The 17,495-nt window shown below is 40.9% G+C and overlaps 1 protein-coding gene and 1 long non-coding RNA gene across 12 annotated transcripts in view; both read left to right on the top strand.

Annotated features, from left to right (window-relative positions):
• The window catches only part of PPP1R12B (protein phosphatase 1 regulatory subunit 12B), a 172,550-nt gene that overhangs the window by 4,733 nt on the left and 150,322 nt on the right, over positions 1–17,495 (top strand).
• On the top strand, positions 5,168–7,127 carry LOC146398873 (uncharacterized). Its single transcript, XR_014817576.1, has 2 exons — positions 5,168–5,216; positions 6,047–7,127. It is a non-coding gene; the product is annotated as an uncharacterized LOC146398873 (long non-coding RNA).

Here is a 17,495-nt window from a genome sequence, read left to right on the forward strand (position 1 = left end):
GTACTTCAGTATTATGTATACTGTGAAATGATCACCACAGTAGATCTAGTCACTACACAAAGTTGTTATTTTTTCTGTGATGAGAACTTTTGAGCCACACTTCCTTGGCAACTTTCAATGTGCAGCACCATCTTATTGACTATGTTCTCCCTGCTCTACGTTGCCTCCCCATGACTGATTTAAACTAGAATAAAATGTATTCTTAACCCTTTCTCTTTAGTTCCAAGTTCTTTTCTCTCTCTTTTTTTTTTTTTTGGCTCTGTCCATGGCATGTGGAAGTTCCCGGGCCAGGGATCAGACCCAAACCATGGCAGGGACAATGCCAGATCCTTCTCTGCTGTGCCACAAGGCAACTCCCCAAGTTCAGTATTTATTCCTCTTACAGTTAGTTCTGTGTGTGAGGTGACTTCTGCCTAACCCTGCATATTGGTGAATTCTGCTTAGTGTCAGGGCCCAAGGCAGTCTGGGATTAAGACAGTCCTGCTGGCCTCATTATCTCGGGTCTAAAACAGTTACCCTGAGTCATTTTAGTAGTTTACCTCTTCAGATTGGTTAATATGATGCATCAGACTATGTTGGGCACTTGGCCCCTTGCCTATGACTACTTGTCTCAAGTTTCCACACCACATTGGACAGCAAGCCAGATTTGGAAATTAGGCTTATTTTTATGGTGGGGTTTTTTGGGGGCGGGGAGGTGGGGTGGGAAGGACAGATACAAGTGCCTTATTTGTTTCCTAGCCAGATTTTTGTTCCCCATTCTTAAAGTCCCATGGAGTAGCCATCTACTATCCTTTGGGCTTTGGAATCTTCTCTGCGAGTGTTTTCACAGTAGCTAGGCTGTCTTTGTGTATAGATTCAGCACAGTTCTGCTAAAGCCAGAGAGTCAGACAGGTGTTATTGGTAAATTAATACTTGAGTCATGACTTATTCTATATTTATGTGTTTGTGTTTTTGTCTTTTTTTTTTTTTTTTTTTTTTGAGGGCTGCACCCTCGGCATGTGGAGGTTCCCAGGCTAGGGGTCTAATAGGAGCTGCAGCCACCGGCCTATGCCACAGCCACAGCAACACCAGATCTGAGCCACGTCTGCAACCTACACCACAGTTCATGGCAATGCCGGGTCCTTAACCCACTGAGCGAGGCCAAGGATCGAACCTGCAACCTCATGGTTCCTAGTCAGATTCGTTTCTGCTGTGCCACGACGGGAACTCCTGTTTATGTGTTTTTAAAATATACTTTATATATGGGAAAATGTACCTTTTAAAAACGTGGAGTCCTGGATATTGTGACAAACGCGCTCAGCTGTTTGACCACCACTGCAGTCATGATATGGGACATCTCTGTTACCCCCAAGGTTTCTTTGTGCTCCTTGCAGCCAGCGCCTCCTCCCGCACCCCAATCCTAGGCGGGCCATCCATCAGTTCCCCGTCCCTGCAACCACAAGGCCATAGGGACGAATTGTCCAGTATGGAGCCTTTGGAGTCTGGCTGCTCTTGCTGGCTGTGGTGCCTGGGAGTCATCCATGTCACTGTGTTGTGCGTAGGGCATTGTCTTTATTGCTGAGAGGTACTCTGCCAGCGTGTACCAGAGTTTGTTTATCCGTTCACCAACTGAAGGACATTTGGATTATTCAGTGTTTGGTAGTGATGGATAAAGCCACGTAAACATTTGCATACACATTTTTGTTTGAACATAATTTTTCATTTCTCTTGCTGAATTCCTGGTGGTGGGACTGCATGCTATGGTAATGAATGCTTCACTTTACAAGAATCTGCCAAACTGTTTTCCGAGGGGGCCCTACCGTTTCGCATTCCAAACAGCAAATGTCTGAGTTTCAGTTACTTTGTGTCCTCACCAGTACTTGGTGTTAGCTCTTTTAAGTCATGTTAATAGCCATGTACTGGACAGTCATTTTTATTTTTATTATTTTATTTTATTTTTATTTTTTTGTCTTTTTGCCATTTCTTGGGCCACTCCCGCGGCATGGAGGTTCCAAGGCTAGGGGTCAAATCGGAACTGTAGCCACCAACCTACACCAGAGCCACAGCAATGCAGGATCTGAGCCACATCTGCAACCTACACCACAGCTCATGGCAACTCCGGATCCTCAACCCACTAAGCAAGGCCAGGGATCAAACCCGCAACCTCATGGTTCCTAGTCGGATTCGTTAACCACTGAGCCACGATGGGAACTCCTGGACAGTCATCTTGAGTGACAGTCATCATACTAGTAATGACAATAGAAGCACAGCAGGCATTGGTACAGGTAGTAATAGTAGTTCTCACTTAGACGGTAGGTACTCTGAGCCAAGGACTGTTCTAAGTTCTCCTGCTGTATTCACTCGTAATACTCAGCACTCCTGAGATAGGTGCTCTGATCATTGTCAGGATTTTACAGAGATGGGGAAACGGAGCCACTGTCCAAGGTCACACGGGTAATGAGTGGCGGAGCTCGGATTTATTTAAGCCCAGGCCAGAACACTGACCGTAGAGACTGTGTTCTCAACTTTCTGTTCTAAGCCTCTCACCACACTGTGTTCTCCTGACTGTAAAACAGGGCAGGAAGACAGCTGTGAAGAAAAGGTGAAAACATTTTAAAATCAAGCTATTCAGAGATGAATACCACTACCATTTTAGTGTATTCCTTTCAGGTTTTTTTTTTTTTTTTTTTTTTTTTTTTTTTTTTTTTTTTCTTTCTTTCTAGGGCCCCACCGGCGGCATATAGAGGTTCCCAGGCTAGGGGTTGAATCGGAGCTGCAGCTGCCGGGTCTACACCACAGCCACAGCAACACCGGATCCAAGCCATGTCTTCGATAGGCCACAGCTCATGGCAGCGCTGGATCATTAACCCACTAAGGGAAGCCAGGGATCAAATCCACATCCTTATGGAAACTAGTCGGATTTATTACCACTGAGCCACAACGGGAACACCTCCTGTCTGTTTTTTTAAAGAGACCGTTCAATATATTGAGTCTATATTTATGTGTAAAGACAGTATTTATAAAGTTAGTATCATACACTTTGCTTTCTGATTTTTTTTTACTTAATTTTCCTGTTTTCCTCTGTCATTCAGTATACTTTGAAAATAAACTTTCTGACATTTGAATAATGTGTCATCATTTGCATGTGCTCTTATATATGTGTGTCTATATACACACATACACACACATAGGCACACATATGTACATACGTGCACATATTTGGGGTAGAGTTCTCAGTAGATTGTTACTTTCTAATTACTGTTGAATGCCTGAGGGTAGCTTGTGAGTCTGTGCTAACATGTGCAGTAGTCCTCCGATCTCCAACACCCTCTGTGGGTGCCTGACACCACATACAGTGTCAAACCCTGTATGTCCCTGGGGCGGGTTGCAGTGCTTTCTCCCCACCCCTGTCACCTGTCCCATCGGAGTCTGGGTAACTTTACAACCAGCCCTCTGTATTCAGGTTTCCACATCTGCAGATTCAACCACCTGGGGATTTCGTAGGACTATAGTATGTGTTTATTGGAAAAAATCTGCCTCTAAGTGGACTTGCGCAGTTCAAACCCCTGTTGTTCAAGGGCCACCTGTGCTGCTTTTTTCTTTACTGATGGATGGATGGTGTATGCAGCTTGGATATGCTGGACAGTGGGATGATTCATGTCCAGGGTGGGTAGGTGTGAGATTCCATCAGCTCTTCAGAATGGTGGTCAATTTAAAACTTAGGACTTGCTTATTTCTGAAATTTTCCATTTGGTATTTTCAGACCACGGTAACTCAGGAAAGTGAAACCAGGGATAAAGGGGGACTACTGTGTATGTTTGTTGCTAGACATAGTTTCTGCCCTCAAGGAACTCACAGTCTGGTTTGGAGATAGATACATTTAAAAAAAAAAAAAAACTACTTTTAGAGTTTTAAGTTCTGTGATACACAAGATGTACTGCTAAGTGAAGGGGCAGTTCAGGGGGAGAGGTGGGAATGCATGTGATGTGTAGGCAGAGGGTACAGAGGTGACCTGGTGTGGGGGGAGGGGGGTAGGTCACATCCTGGAGGGCTTTGGATACAGTCCTTAATAGAGAACTGTGGGTTTGAGCAGGAGAGGTAACCCAGCCAAAGCAGTGTTTTAGGAGTATGAAGCTGCGGCTGGATTTCAGAATGAATGGAGGGACAGAGATGAAAGAACCAGCAGAGAGAACAAAGAGAAAAGCAAAGTGTAACACAGTTCTTGCCAGAGTCTAAGAGAATTGTGTGATTCAGGTAGGAATAGGAATCGGTCCAATATTGGACTGACCTGCTCTGAAGACATCCACGTAGAAATGTCCTGCTAACATCTGTGTGATTCAAGGCTAATCATCACCTCTCTATCTAGGCTCCAGTTTTCTCATATTTAAAAGGAGAGACTTGTGGAGTTCCTATTGTGGCTCAGTAAGTTAACCATCTGACCAGTATCCATGAGAATGCGGGTTCAATTCCTGGCCTCGCTCAGTGGACTAAAGGATCAGAGTTGCTGCAAGCTGTGGTATAGGTCGCAGACGTGGCTCAGATCTGGTTTTGGTGTGGCTGTGGTGTAGGCCAGCAGCTGCAGCTCTGGTTTGACCTCTAGCCTGGGAACTTCCATATGCCGTGGGCGTGCCCCCCCATTTTTTTTTTTTTTTTAAATTAAAAAGAAAAAGACGAGCAAAAAGCAGCCGAAAAAGTTGAGAGACTGGAGCCTTCCCTCAGAGCCCCCAGAAGGAACCAGCCTGCTGAAACGTGGCTTCAGCCTGATAAGGCTGAGCTTAGATTTCCGACCTCCAGATCTGCAAGGTTTTAAGCTGCAAGTGTGTAATCATTTAGGATTTATAGCTGCAGTAGGAAACTAATGCAGAGGAGAACCAGGAAAGCCCACTGATACCAAGGCATTTCAAGGAATGAACGGTCTATAATGCAAAAAGAAATTGAGGAGGCCTGCAAGAAACCATTAGATTTGGTCATTCATAATTTTTTAAAGTTTAGTTTCAGTAGGAAGATGTTTCTGAGGACTTTTCATGGAGACTATATGTCATTTTTTCCTATTGACTTTTGGAAGAGGGGGAGAAAAGATCTACTATCAATGTGATTATAACTAAATTAGGGCCCAAAGTTTATGAGAAGATTCCTCAAAGTCTTGTTAGTTCAAGGTGATTTCGTGAGGTGGCCTGTTAGTGCAAGTGGTTTCATTATTTAAGAGTAAAGAATATTTTAGGATATTAAACCCAGCAGTAGAGGCAAGAAGGTTATATTCCTGTTTCTGAAGGACTGATGAGCTAGTCTAGGTTATTTTATTTCCCAGTTCTGGTTTGGCCCATTTCCCACTCATTAGCACTGTGGCTGGAAAGCAGCCCTAGGGGATAGGGAGCTTAGTGCCAGTAAACTGTTTCATCTGCCAGTTATGCCTTCACATTCATTTACTGGATGAATAAATGCCTGACTCTGTGCTGCTTGTTACTTAGCAATTGATACATTTTAGAATCTAAATAGCATTTGGGGAATGTTCTCCAGAATAGCTGGTTCCTATTATCAGTTATAATAGGAAATTGGCTACCTTGTGAGTTTTCTCTTCTCTCATTCTGGCTCTTGGGGGTTGGAGGGGAGGGTTATATCCATCGTTCATCTCAGCCTATGGGTGAAAATGATTCTATTTGCCTAAGATGGTAGAAGATAGAAGTTTGAGATCTTTAAAATCTTTAGTGGTTCAACATAGTGATAATAAATCCAGATGAAAGATCTTGACCCAGAAAATTTATGTAGGGCAAGGAAATGGAAACTCATTTGGGTTACTAATTGAAGCTTGCTCAAATTGTTGACTTAGTTTTGTTTTGAATTTATTTCTTTTTCTGCTCTTAACATATAATTTTAAAAATGTTTCTTAAGGAGTCTCTGTTGTGGCTCAGGAGGTTAAGTACCCAACGAGTATCCATGAGGATTCAGATTCAATCCCTGGCCTCACTCAGTGGGTTTAAGGATAAGGCATTGCCTCAAGCTGAGGCATAGATAGGTTGGAGATGCCGCTCAGATCTGGCGTGGCTGTGGCTGTGGTGTAGGCCAGCAGCTGCAGCTCTATTTGACCTCTAGCCCAGGAACTTACATATGCTGCAGGTGTGGCCATACAAAGCAAAAAAAAAAAAAAAAAAAAAAGTAAATAAGATAAAATTTTAAAATTGTTTCTTAAATTTTAGGTTTTAGATTGTAACCAGTTTGAGTAAATTTAGGGAGCTTGAAGTTTTATCAGGCGTGCAGTTAGTATTTGTTTCCTAAGTTAATTGGAAAACTGAAGCCTTAGTTTTTAGTACGGAAAATTGATCTGTATGTAGTTTCTTTTTTTCTCTTCTTTTATTATTATTTTTTCAATAAATTTTATTATATTTATGGTTGTACAGCCATCACTGGTAACCGAATTTTCTGAACATTTCCACTACAAATCTCCAGTCCACCCCTCCCCTGCAACCTGCCCCCTTTGGTAACCATACCATAAGTTTTTCCAAGTCTTTGAGTTTCTGCATATATAGTTTCTAATGGGTTGTTCTACACTGTACTTATGGGTTGAGTTTATGTAACAATTTAGAAAAGATTTTGTTCTTAGTATACTTAAATATTATTAATACTGTGACAACCTGTTGGAATCATATTCTTTTTTTTTGCTTTTTAGAGCTAAACCCACGGCATATGGAGGTTCCCAGGCTAGGGGTCTATTCAGAGCTACAGCTGCCGGTCTACACCACAGCTCATGGCAACGCTGGATCCTTCACCCACTGAGCAAGGCCAAGGATAGAACCTGTAACCTCGTGGTTCCTAGTCAGATTCGTTTCTGCTGCGCCACAACGGGAACTCCTAGAATCATATTCTAATGCAATTTTGGGAAAGTGTTTTACAGTGCCATGCTCTGAATATCTATGATATGTCTGGTAAAACCTGGCTTTTACGTATGAATTTTTGGTCACTTTCTTTTTCTTTTTAAACCTAAATTATGGAATATTTCAAAATATAAAATACAGGGAGTTCCCTTGTGGCTCATCAGGTTCGGAATCCAGCATTATCACTGCAACAGCTTGGGTGGCTGCTGTGGTATGTGTGGGTTCAGTCCCTGGCCCAGGAACTTCTATACACACACACACACACACACAATTACAAAAGTAGAGAGAATAATATAATGAATTCTTAAAAGTTGTCAACTTGGAGTTCCTGTAGTTGTTCAGCAGGTTAAGAACCCAACTATTATCCATGAGGATGTGGGTTCGATCCCTGACCTCACTCAGTGTGTTAAGTTTGTTGCCACAGACTGCAGCATAGATCACAGATTTGGCTTGGATCTGGCGTGGCTGTGGCTGTGGCTGTGGCATAGGCATGCAGCTGCATCTCTGATTCAACCCCTGGCCCTGGGAACTTATGTAGGTGTGGTCCTAAAAAGAGGAAGAAAAGTTGTTAACTCATGGCCAATCTGATCTCATGTTTAGGTCCTTCTTTTCCCCATCCCCAATGTACTATAAGTATCACATAATTTTATTTGTAAACATTTCTAAGAGATAGGAATTTATTTATTTATTATTTTTTATTTTTTTCCCACTGTACAGCAAGGGGATCAAGTTATCCTTACATGTATACATTTTTTCCCCCCACCTTTTGTTCTGTTGCAATATGAGTATCTAGACATAGTTCTCAATGCTACTCAGCAGGATCTCCTTGTAAATCTATTCTAAGTTGTGTCTGATAAGCCCAAGCTCCTGATCCCTCCCACTCCCTCCCTCTCCCATCAGGCAGCCACAAGTCTATTTTCCAAGTCCATGATTTTCTTTTCTGAGGAGATGTTCATTTGCGCTGGATATTAGATTCCAGTTGTAAGTGATATCATGTGGTATTTGTCTTTCTCTTTCTGATTCATTTCACTCAGTATGAGATTCGCTAGTTCCATCCATGTTGCCGCAAATGGCATTATGTCATTCTTTTTTATGGCTGAGTAGTATTCCATTGTGTATATATACCACCTCTTCCTAATCCAATCATCTCTTGACGGACATTTGGGTTGTTTCCATGTCCTGGCTATTGTGAATAGTGCTGCAATGAACATGCGGGTGCATGTGTCTCTTTTAAGTAGAGTTTTGTCTGGATATATGCCCAAGAGTGGGATTGTGGGGTCATATGGAAGTTCTATGTATAGATTTCTAAGGTATCTCCAAACTGTTCTCCATAGTGGCTGTACCAGTTTACATTCCCACCAACAGTGCAGGAGGGTTCCCTTTTCTCCACACCCCCTCCCCCACTTGTTGTTTGTGGATTTATTAATGATGGCCTTTCTAACTGGTGTGAGGTGGTATCTCATGGTAACTTTGATTTACATTAGAGATAGGAATTTAAATCAAAACCATCACAGTTTCACTCACATACCTAGAAATTGAACACTCACTGCCTAAAATCATATTCAGTAGTGTTTAAATTTCCCTGGTGGTTCATGAGGTTTTTTTTTTTTTTTAATAGTTGGTTTATTCAAATTGCCATTCAGATAAGGTCTTCATTGGTTCATATGTATTTTAAAACTCTTGTAATCTATAGTTTCCTCCTCATTTTTTCCCCTCTGCATCTTATTTGTTGAAAAACTGAATTGTTTGTACCGTAGGGTTTCTCACAATCTTGATTTTTCTGACTGCATGCCTGTAGTGTTAACGTGTTCCTTTGTCTCTTGTATTTTTATAAACTGGTGATGAGATCTAGATATTTGATCTGATTCAGATTTGAATTTTTGGTACGAGTACCCTATAGGTGGTAATGTATCTATCACGAGGCACAAAATATCAAGTTACCTCTTTGTGGTTTAGTGGCCATTGGTGGCCTAAACAGAATTTTTTTTTTTTTTTTTTTGTCTTTTTGTCTTTTTTTTTGTTGTTGTTGTTGTTGTTGCTATTTCTTGGGCCGCTCCTGCGGCATATGGAGGTTCCCAGGCTAGGGGTTGAATCGGAGCTGTAGCCCCCGGCCTACGCCAGAGCCACAGCAACACAGGATCCGAGCCGCGTCTGCAACCTACACCACAGCTCACGGCAACGCCGGATCGTTAACCCACTGAGCAAGGGCAGGGACCGAACCCACAACCTCATGGTTCCTAGTCGGATTCGTTAACCACTGCGCCACGACGGGAACTCCCTAAACAGAATTTTGAAGTTTCAAACCAGTCTTAACTAGACCTGAATTCTGTTAATTAATTAATTCTTCTAATTATCATCATATTTACTTCTGTTGACCTTCTAATTGGGATACAGGAGCAATTAAAAACATGAAAATTTGGGGGGCTTTCCCCCCCGGCCCCGCCACCCTGGGAGGTATTTGCTTTCCTTTAAAAAAACTTTGCTTGCTTGCTAAAAAAAAAAAAAAAAAAAAATTAAAATTTGAACCTTATGAGTACAGTGGTTAATAAAGATCAGCGTATTGATTGTTGCAAGGCTTGATGTGGGGCTCAACAAATTAAGATCAGTGCCTTCATGTGTAAAATATCTGTCAGTGATGATGTCCATGGGGTTAACTTTCTCTGTCACCTTTTCAGTAACTCTTACCTGAAGTTCCCCCTAGTTTGAAATGTTGTTCAAAGTTCTAGTTCAGTAATACAGTTTCTTGCCCCCTAAAATCACCACCAGCCCTTGAGCTTTGTCATAAAAGAAAACTTCGAAGGAAAAGCTCCAGAGAACGCTAAAAATAAACTGGCTGTACAGGGAGAAGAGAGACCTTCTGATGTGCTTGTCCCAGGAAGTGACATTTGGACACTCATGTGGAGACTGGTGGAGACCAGTGGGTCAACTTTGCACTGTGCTCTCTGAGGCTGAGGAGGGAACTGCCCTTCTGACTGAATGTGAATTTCCCAGTAGGGTGTATTGTTTTATGAACTGTGCTTGATTTATTTGGGCATTTCATGGGAAGCAGGTTCTTCTCTGCAGCATTTTGCTACCTGTCTTTTTGTAGTTTGTTATTTTTCTTTTTTTGTGTGTCTTTTTAGGGCCGCACCCGAGGCATATGGAGGTTCCCAGGCTAGGGATCAAATTGGAGGGAGCTATAGCCGCCAGCCTACACCACAGCCCGCACAGCAATGCGGGATGGAGCCGAATCTGTGACCCACACCACAGCTCATGGCAATGCCGGGTCCTTAACCCACTGAGCAAGGCCAGGGATCAAACCTGTGTCCTCATGGATACTAGTCAAATTTGTTTCCGCTGAGCCACAATGGGAACTCCAGTTTGTTATTTTTCTTCATTCATTCCTTAAGTCGGCTGTCTTGACTGTGACACGTGGCTTTGCGTTGTCAAGGCACATTGTGTTTGGGTCCTTTGGACACAGCCTCACTGTTTTGAAATCATGTTTCTCATGTTGACTTCCCTCCCATATTTAGACTGTTCCCTGTTGACAGTAAATAGTGTGAACAATGAGGTCAGAAGAATGACTCACCTCACTGTACATCACGAGGGTGATGGGAAACTTTTGAAGGCTGGCTGGGCTGCCTTCCACCTGCTGAGAGCCTTATGGGTGGGAGAGGGAGAGCTCATGCTGGGCAGGTATCCCAAGTCTTCCTGGTAGGACACTGGGTGCTCAGCGAGTCAGCACTGTGTGCCTTGCCTCAGCCCTAAAGGCTAAAGCCTGTCCATGACAGGATCACCAGGGCTCAGGGCTTTCTTTTTTCTTCTTCTTTTTCTTTTTACTACCACTCCTGCAGCACATGGAAGTTCTTGGGCTAGGAGTTGAACCAGAGCTGCAGCTGCCGGCCTACGCCACAGCCACAGCAACACAGGATCCTTAAGCCACTGTACGAGGCCAGGTATCAAACCCACATCCTGATGCAGACTGTCTCAGGTTCTTAATCCATTGAGCCACAACTCAAAGGTTTCTTAATGGGAAGCTCGGATCGTCAGTGTCGGAAAATGAGACACATGAACATGGGGATATCTCGACAAAGCTCTTTACTTCTGCAGAAGGGAGCGGGTACTCAAAAAACGCAGGCAAAGAGGAAAAGACCCTCCCTATTTATCCCTAATGCAGGTGATGTACCTGTCCCCTTCCCATTGGTCAGGTCAGGGTGCACATTCTTCTCAGTTGGCTAATTTGCAACAAAATGTTACTGGGAGAAGAGGGAGAGAGGAAGGGGTCTCAGGAGGGTGTTTCAGCTGAAACCAGAGCAAAATGGAGTAACCAAGATTTCCTTTGCTAGAAAAGACACTACGTTACTCTCCACAGAAGTAAAAGAACCTTTAGAGGACAATGTCTGATCCACTTGTCATTTTTACAAATGAGCAGTCTGAGGTTTAGATACTATAAGCATGGAGCAGAAATAAAATGCAGTGAAATGTTTTATTTATAAAACAACAGGTCAAATTTCTGCTTGATATTCTTTTCTATCTCTGGAATATCTTTTGCAAGATACCTTTTAGAAAAATCAGGATAGTCTCTATGTTCTTTTGAAGAACTTTTTGAAAAGGATCATACCGTATAGTTGGATTTTTCTTTAAAAAACTTCAGTATAATAGAAATGTAATTATTCACAGTCCAAGAAAAACGAATCTATATTCTTTTAAGTATTGGTTTCACATTTGATATATTCATCTCTGTATTTACTGCTAAGCCGCACATTAAAACAAAAGTATATAAAAAATTCATTAATTCAAATACCACTCTAACATGTTTTTATTCTTCCCAGGTCACATTAATTTTTATAAATACATTAACTTAGAACTCACAGTGTTGTCATAACTATAACAAGTTAATAAGTGCTATTTACTGAGTGTCCACTGGAGCACTGTGCATTTTGCTATTTTTATTATCTTTGCATCAATAGTTCCACCAAGTAGGTGCTGTTCCGTTTAGTAACAAGGAAATAGGATCCAGAAGGCAGTTTGGTCTAGAGCCATACCACCCTGAATGCGCCCGATCTCGTCAGAAGGCAGTTTGCCCTGACCAAATCCCATAGGTCACGGTGGCTTTTGAACCTAGGTCTGTCTGTCTGACTCGGAAGCCACTGGCTTTCTATGTAGGATACACACACTGCTTTTCTCATACCCTAGTTCCCCTCTCCATCCCCTGTCCATCCAGACCTTCGGTGTACTTTTAAAAGGCCTCTTGGATACACTGGTTTTGTAGAGGAGGTTTCTTTTTGCATTCTGTTGCTCCATGGAGTCTTACATAATCCTGCATTTACTCAATGTGAGATGATGCCGAGATCAGTGCTTCCCTGACCATTCATGTCCCAGCATACGCAGAAAATGACATCATTTGTACAGCACCCTTGGTAAACTGGAGATTTGGGACTTAGGTATAACAATTCATAAAATTTCTTTTTCTTTCTTTCTTTTTTATCTTTTTGCCTTTTCTAGGGCCGCTCCCTCGGCATATAGAAGTTCCCAGGCTGGGGGTCTAATCGGAGCTGTAGCCGCCGGCCTATGCCAGAGCCACAGCAATGCAGGATCCGAGCCACGTCTGCAACCTACACCACAGCTCATGGCAATGCCGGATCCTTAACCCGCTCAGCAAGGCCAGGGATCAAACCTGCAACCTCATGGTTCCTAGTCGGATTCATTAACCACTGAGCTGTGATGGAAACTCCAACAATTCATAAAATTTCTTAACATGTCATGATAAGGAAATCTGTTAAAACCAGACTTTGGCTAATTGTTAGCGTTAAAGTCCATTTTTTAGAAGTTTCCGTTGTGGCTCAGTGGATGCAGCTTCGATCCCTGGCCTCGCTCAGTAGGTTGAGAATCTGGTGTTGTGGTGAGCTATGGTGTAGGTCGTAGACATGGCTAGAATCTATTGTTGCTCTGGCTGTGGTGTAGGCCATGGCTCCAATTTAACCCCTAGCCTAGAAATTTCCATATGCCGTGGTTGTGGCCCTAAAAAGCAAAACACAAAAAGGCAAAAAACCATCTTTAAAATTGAAGTATAGTTGATTTATAATGTCGTGTTAGCATTAAAATCTACTAACAGTAAATCAATAGACCAAGAAGTAACAATAAATTAATGAAATAGATTACATTTTATTTAGGAACATCTAGTAATATCAGCTGTATCATAATAATGTTGATGATTACATTGACAGTGATGACAAACACACCAGTTAGAAAAATTATGGAAAACTGGAACAAATTCAGTAGAAATACTATATTTTATATGTATATGTAAAACGTAAATCTTCCCTGATGTTAAACAATATAGACTAAAATGAAAATGTAGATGAAAAGTGTCTCAGGACAAGAAAGGGCTATTTTGTGGAGTCACCATAGCATGTGCTCTGGCAGTGATGTACCAAATTAGTCACTAAATTTAGGAAGCTTATGGAAAGAGTCATGCAAATTAAATATGATGTTATCCGTTTAAAATTTTCGACTGGTTGCAAAACATTTTTTAATGGCAAAATTTCCTTCGGGAGCTCCCATTGTGGCTCAGCAGGTTAAAGACCTGATGTTGTCTCTGTGAGGATGCGGGTTCGATACCTGGCCTGCCTCAGTGAGTTAAGGATCCAGTGTCCCCACAAGCCGCGGTAAGTTGCAGATGTGGCTTGTTTCTGGTGAAGCCATGGATGTGGTGTAGGCCGGCAGCTGCAGCTCCAGTTTGACCCCTGACCCGGGAACTTCCATATGCTGCAGGTGGCCTAAAAAGGAAATAAAGGTTTTTTTCCTTCAAAAGATCTCTGTGTCATTCTCATAACCCGTTTGTAATATAATATGTGGTTAAGGAGCTCAGATATAAAGCCCTTTAGCTCAAACATATTAATAGGAAGCACTCAGTAACTAGTGGCTATGATTATGTTGAGTTAATGCAGCAACATGGTTAGCGTATGAGTTTTGGAATCAGATACCTGCTTGTAATCTGGCTTTGCTCCCTCCCTAAGCGTTATAAAGTAAGATCGTGGTTCTTAGTGGGCCCTTGGGTGACTTTCCCTCAGTCCTCAGGTGAAGACCATGTCTTTGGTGAGACCTTACTGTGACCCACCCGGCACTGGATGATCTGAATCCCCTGAACTTCTCTCCCCCTTGTGCTGCCACTGGCTGCCTTGCGAACCATGCTGGCCCCCCTGTTTCTCAGAAACTCCAGCTGCTTGTTCTCGCCTCGCTTGTTCCTCCTGCCTGGGATGTCTTCAATCAGCCCACAGCTGGCCTTTTTTTTTTTTTTTTTCCAACTTTCTATGGGTCTTTACTCAAATGTCACCGTTGCAGTGAAGCACCTCCTGGCCATCCTATCTAAAAATGTCAGGTGAACTTTCCTCACTTTTTATTCGTTTTTAAAAATTGAGGTATGTTTTACATGTCATAAAATGCACAGGTCTCAAGTCTACAGCGATGGATTTTGAGAGTGTACGCAACCATGTCGCCATCACCTAAGTCAAGGAACAGGATATTTTCATCTTCCTTGAAAGTTCCTCTTGAACCTTCTCTCCACAGGCAGTCTTATTAGGACTTTTATCATTCTAGATTAGTTTTGCCTGTTCTTAACATGGAATATATTATGTATACTGTTTTATGTTTGGTTTCTTCAGCAGACCATGTTTTTAATTAAGGTTTATCCATTTTTTGTGTATATGTAGTTCATTCTGTCTTATGGCTGAGTAGTGTTCCATTGTGTGACTCTTCCGTAGTTTGTTTATCCTCCGGTTGATTGATGTTTTGGTAATTTCCTCTTTTTTGTGGCTACTGTGAATGAAGTTGTTAGGAACGTTGCTCTGGATGTCTTTTTGTAGACACATGTTTTAATTTCTCTTGGGTAGATACATAGGATTGAAATGGCTGGGTTGTAGAATTGTACAGTTCTTAACTTTATTTACAACTTGCAGTTTGCCAGTGTGGCTGTACCATTTTACCCAAACCTAGCCATGAATGAGAGTTCTGTTTGCTCTGCATCCTTGTTAAATTTTGATACTGTCAGGGGCTTTTTAAAAATTGTTATTCAGTCATTTTAGTATTAGTCTTTCTAGTGTTTGTATATTATTATCTCATTGTGGTTTTAATTTTCATTTAGAGATTAATGTTGAATGCCTTTTCACGTATTCATTGGTCATATGAAGCAAGAGAAAGTGTGTGTAGCATTTAGTTCAAATCTTTTGCACTTAAAAATATTTTTCGGTCCTTTTGATATGTCCTGTTTTGATGTGTGTTATAAATATTTTTCTTCCAGTCTATGGCTTGTTTTGTCATGTTCTTATGTTTTTAATAAACTTTTTAGAGTTATTTTATTTTTTTTGAAGTTTAACCAATTCTTTAAAAAGATTTTTTTTTGTTATAGTCAATTTACAATGTTCTGTCAGTTTCTTCTATATAGCAAAGTGACCCAGCTATAGATATTCCTTTTCTCATATTATCTTCCATCATGTTCTGTCTCAAGTGATTGGACATACATAGTTCCCTGTGCCATAGCAGGTCCCCATTGCCTATCCATTCTAAATGTAATAGTTTGCTTCCACCAACCCCAAACTCCCAGCCCATTCCATTCCCCACCCTCCTCCAGCAGCCACAAGTCCATGAGTTTCCTTTCTATGGAAAGGTTCCTTTGAGCCAGGTATTAGATTCCAGATATAAGTAATGTCATATGGTATTTGTCCTTCTCTTTCTGACTTAATTCAGTTAGTCTGAGAGTCTCTAGTTCAATCCATGTTACTGCAAATAGCATTATTTTATTCTTTTTATGGCTGAGTAGTATTCCATTGTGTATATATACCACATCTTTATCCATTCCTCTGTCAATGGACATTTAGGTTGTTTCCATGTCTTGGACTATTATGAATAGTGTTGCAGTGAACATAGGGGTGCATGTATCTTTTTGTATGAAAGTTTTGTCTGGATAGATGCCCAGGAGTAGAATTGCTGGATCATATGGTAGTTCTACATTTAGTTTTCTGAGGTACCTCCAATACTGTTTTCCATAGTGGTTGAATGAATTCACATTCCCACCAGCAGTGCCAGGGCAGCGGGTGGGGGGGGGTTCCCTTTTCTCCACACCCTCTCCAGCATTTGTTAATTGTAAGCTTATTAACGATAGCCATTCTGACTGATGTGAAGTGTACCTCGTTTTGATTTGCATTTCTCTTATAATTAGTGATGTTGAGCATTTTTTCATGTGCCTCTTGTTCATCCGTATGTCTTCTTTGGAGAAATGTCTATTTAGGTCTTATGCCATTTTTTCAACTGGGTTGTTGGTTTTTTTGCTTTTGAATTGTATAAGTTGTTTATATATTTTGGAGATAAAGTGCATGTCGGTTGCATCATTTGCAACTATTTTCTCCCATTCCATACGTTGTCTTTTTGGTTTTTTTGGTTGGTTTGTTTTGTTTTGTTTTATGGTTTCCTTTGCTGTGCAAAAGCTTGTAAGTTTGATTAGGTCTCATTGGTTTATTTTTGTTTTTATTTTTATTGCCTTGGGAGCCTGACCTAAGAAAACATTAGTATGATTGATGTCAGAGAATGTTTTGCCCGTGTTTTCTTCTAGGCGTTTTAAGGTGTCTTGTCTTATATTTAAGTCTTTAAGGCATTTCAAGTTTATTTTTATGCATGGTATGAGGGTCTGTTTTAGTTTTATTGATTTACATGCAGCTGTCCACTTGCTGAAGAGACTGTCTTTTTCCCAGTTTATATTCTTGCCACTTTTGTGAAGATGAATTGATCATTGGTGTCCCAGATTATTTCTGGGTTATCTGTTCTGTTCTATTGTTCTGTATGTCTGTTTTTGTACCATTACCACACTGTCTTGATTACTGTAGCTTTGTAATATTGTCTAAAGTCTGGGAGAATTATGCCTCCTGCTTGGTTTTCATTCCTCAGGATTGCTTTGGCAATTCTAGGTCTTAAATGATTCTATATAAATTTTTGGATTGTTTGTTCTAGTTCTATGAAAAATGTTATGGGTAATAGGATAGTGATTGCATTAAATTGGTAGATTGCTTTGGGTAGTATGGCTATTTTTACAATATTAATTCTTCCAGTCCAGAGCATGGAATATCTTTCCATTTCTTTGAATCCTCTTTAGTTTCCTTGATTAATGTTTTATAGTTCTCAGCATATAAGTCTTTTACCTCCTTGGTCAGGTTTATTCCTAGGTATTTAATTTTTTGGAGTATGATTTTAAGTTTATTATTTTTTTATATTCTTTTTCTAATATTTCATTGTTAGTATACAGAAATGCAGTCAATTTCTGATGTTAGTCTTGGATCCTGCTACTTTGCTGAATTGGTCGATCAGTTTGAGTAGTTTTTGTGTGGAGTCCTTCAGATTTTCTATATATGGTATTATGTCATCTGCATATAATGACAGTTTTACCTCTTCTCTTGCAATTTGGATACCTTTTATTTCTTTTGTTTGATTGCTGTGGGGTTTGGGATGGAAATGTTGTAAAGTTGTGTTGTGATGATGGTTGTACAATTATAAATATAGTAAAATTCATTGAATTAAAAAATGGGAATGATAATAATATCCTTCTTAAAAGCTTTCTAGGAGGATTAAATGAGTTAATGTATGGGACAGTGCTTAACCCATAGTACTAAAAATATTATT

This window comes from Sus scrofa, chromosome 10, assembly GCF_054392235.1.
Source record: "Sus scrofa isolate SSC_HxYL_T2T_F1_AM1 chromosome 10, Sscrofa_HxYL_maternal_Yorkshire_Landrace_v2.0, whole genome shotgun sequence".
NCBI classification, from domain to species: domain Eukaryota; kingdom Metazoa; phylum Chordata; class Mammalia; order Artiodactyla; family Suidae; genus Sus; species Sus scrofa.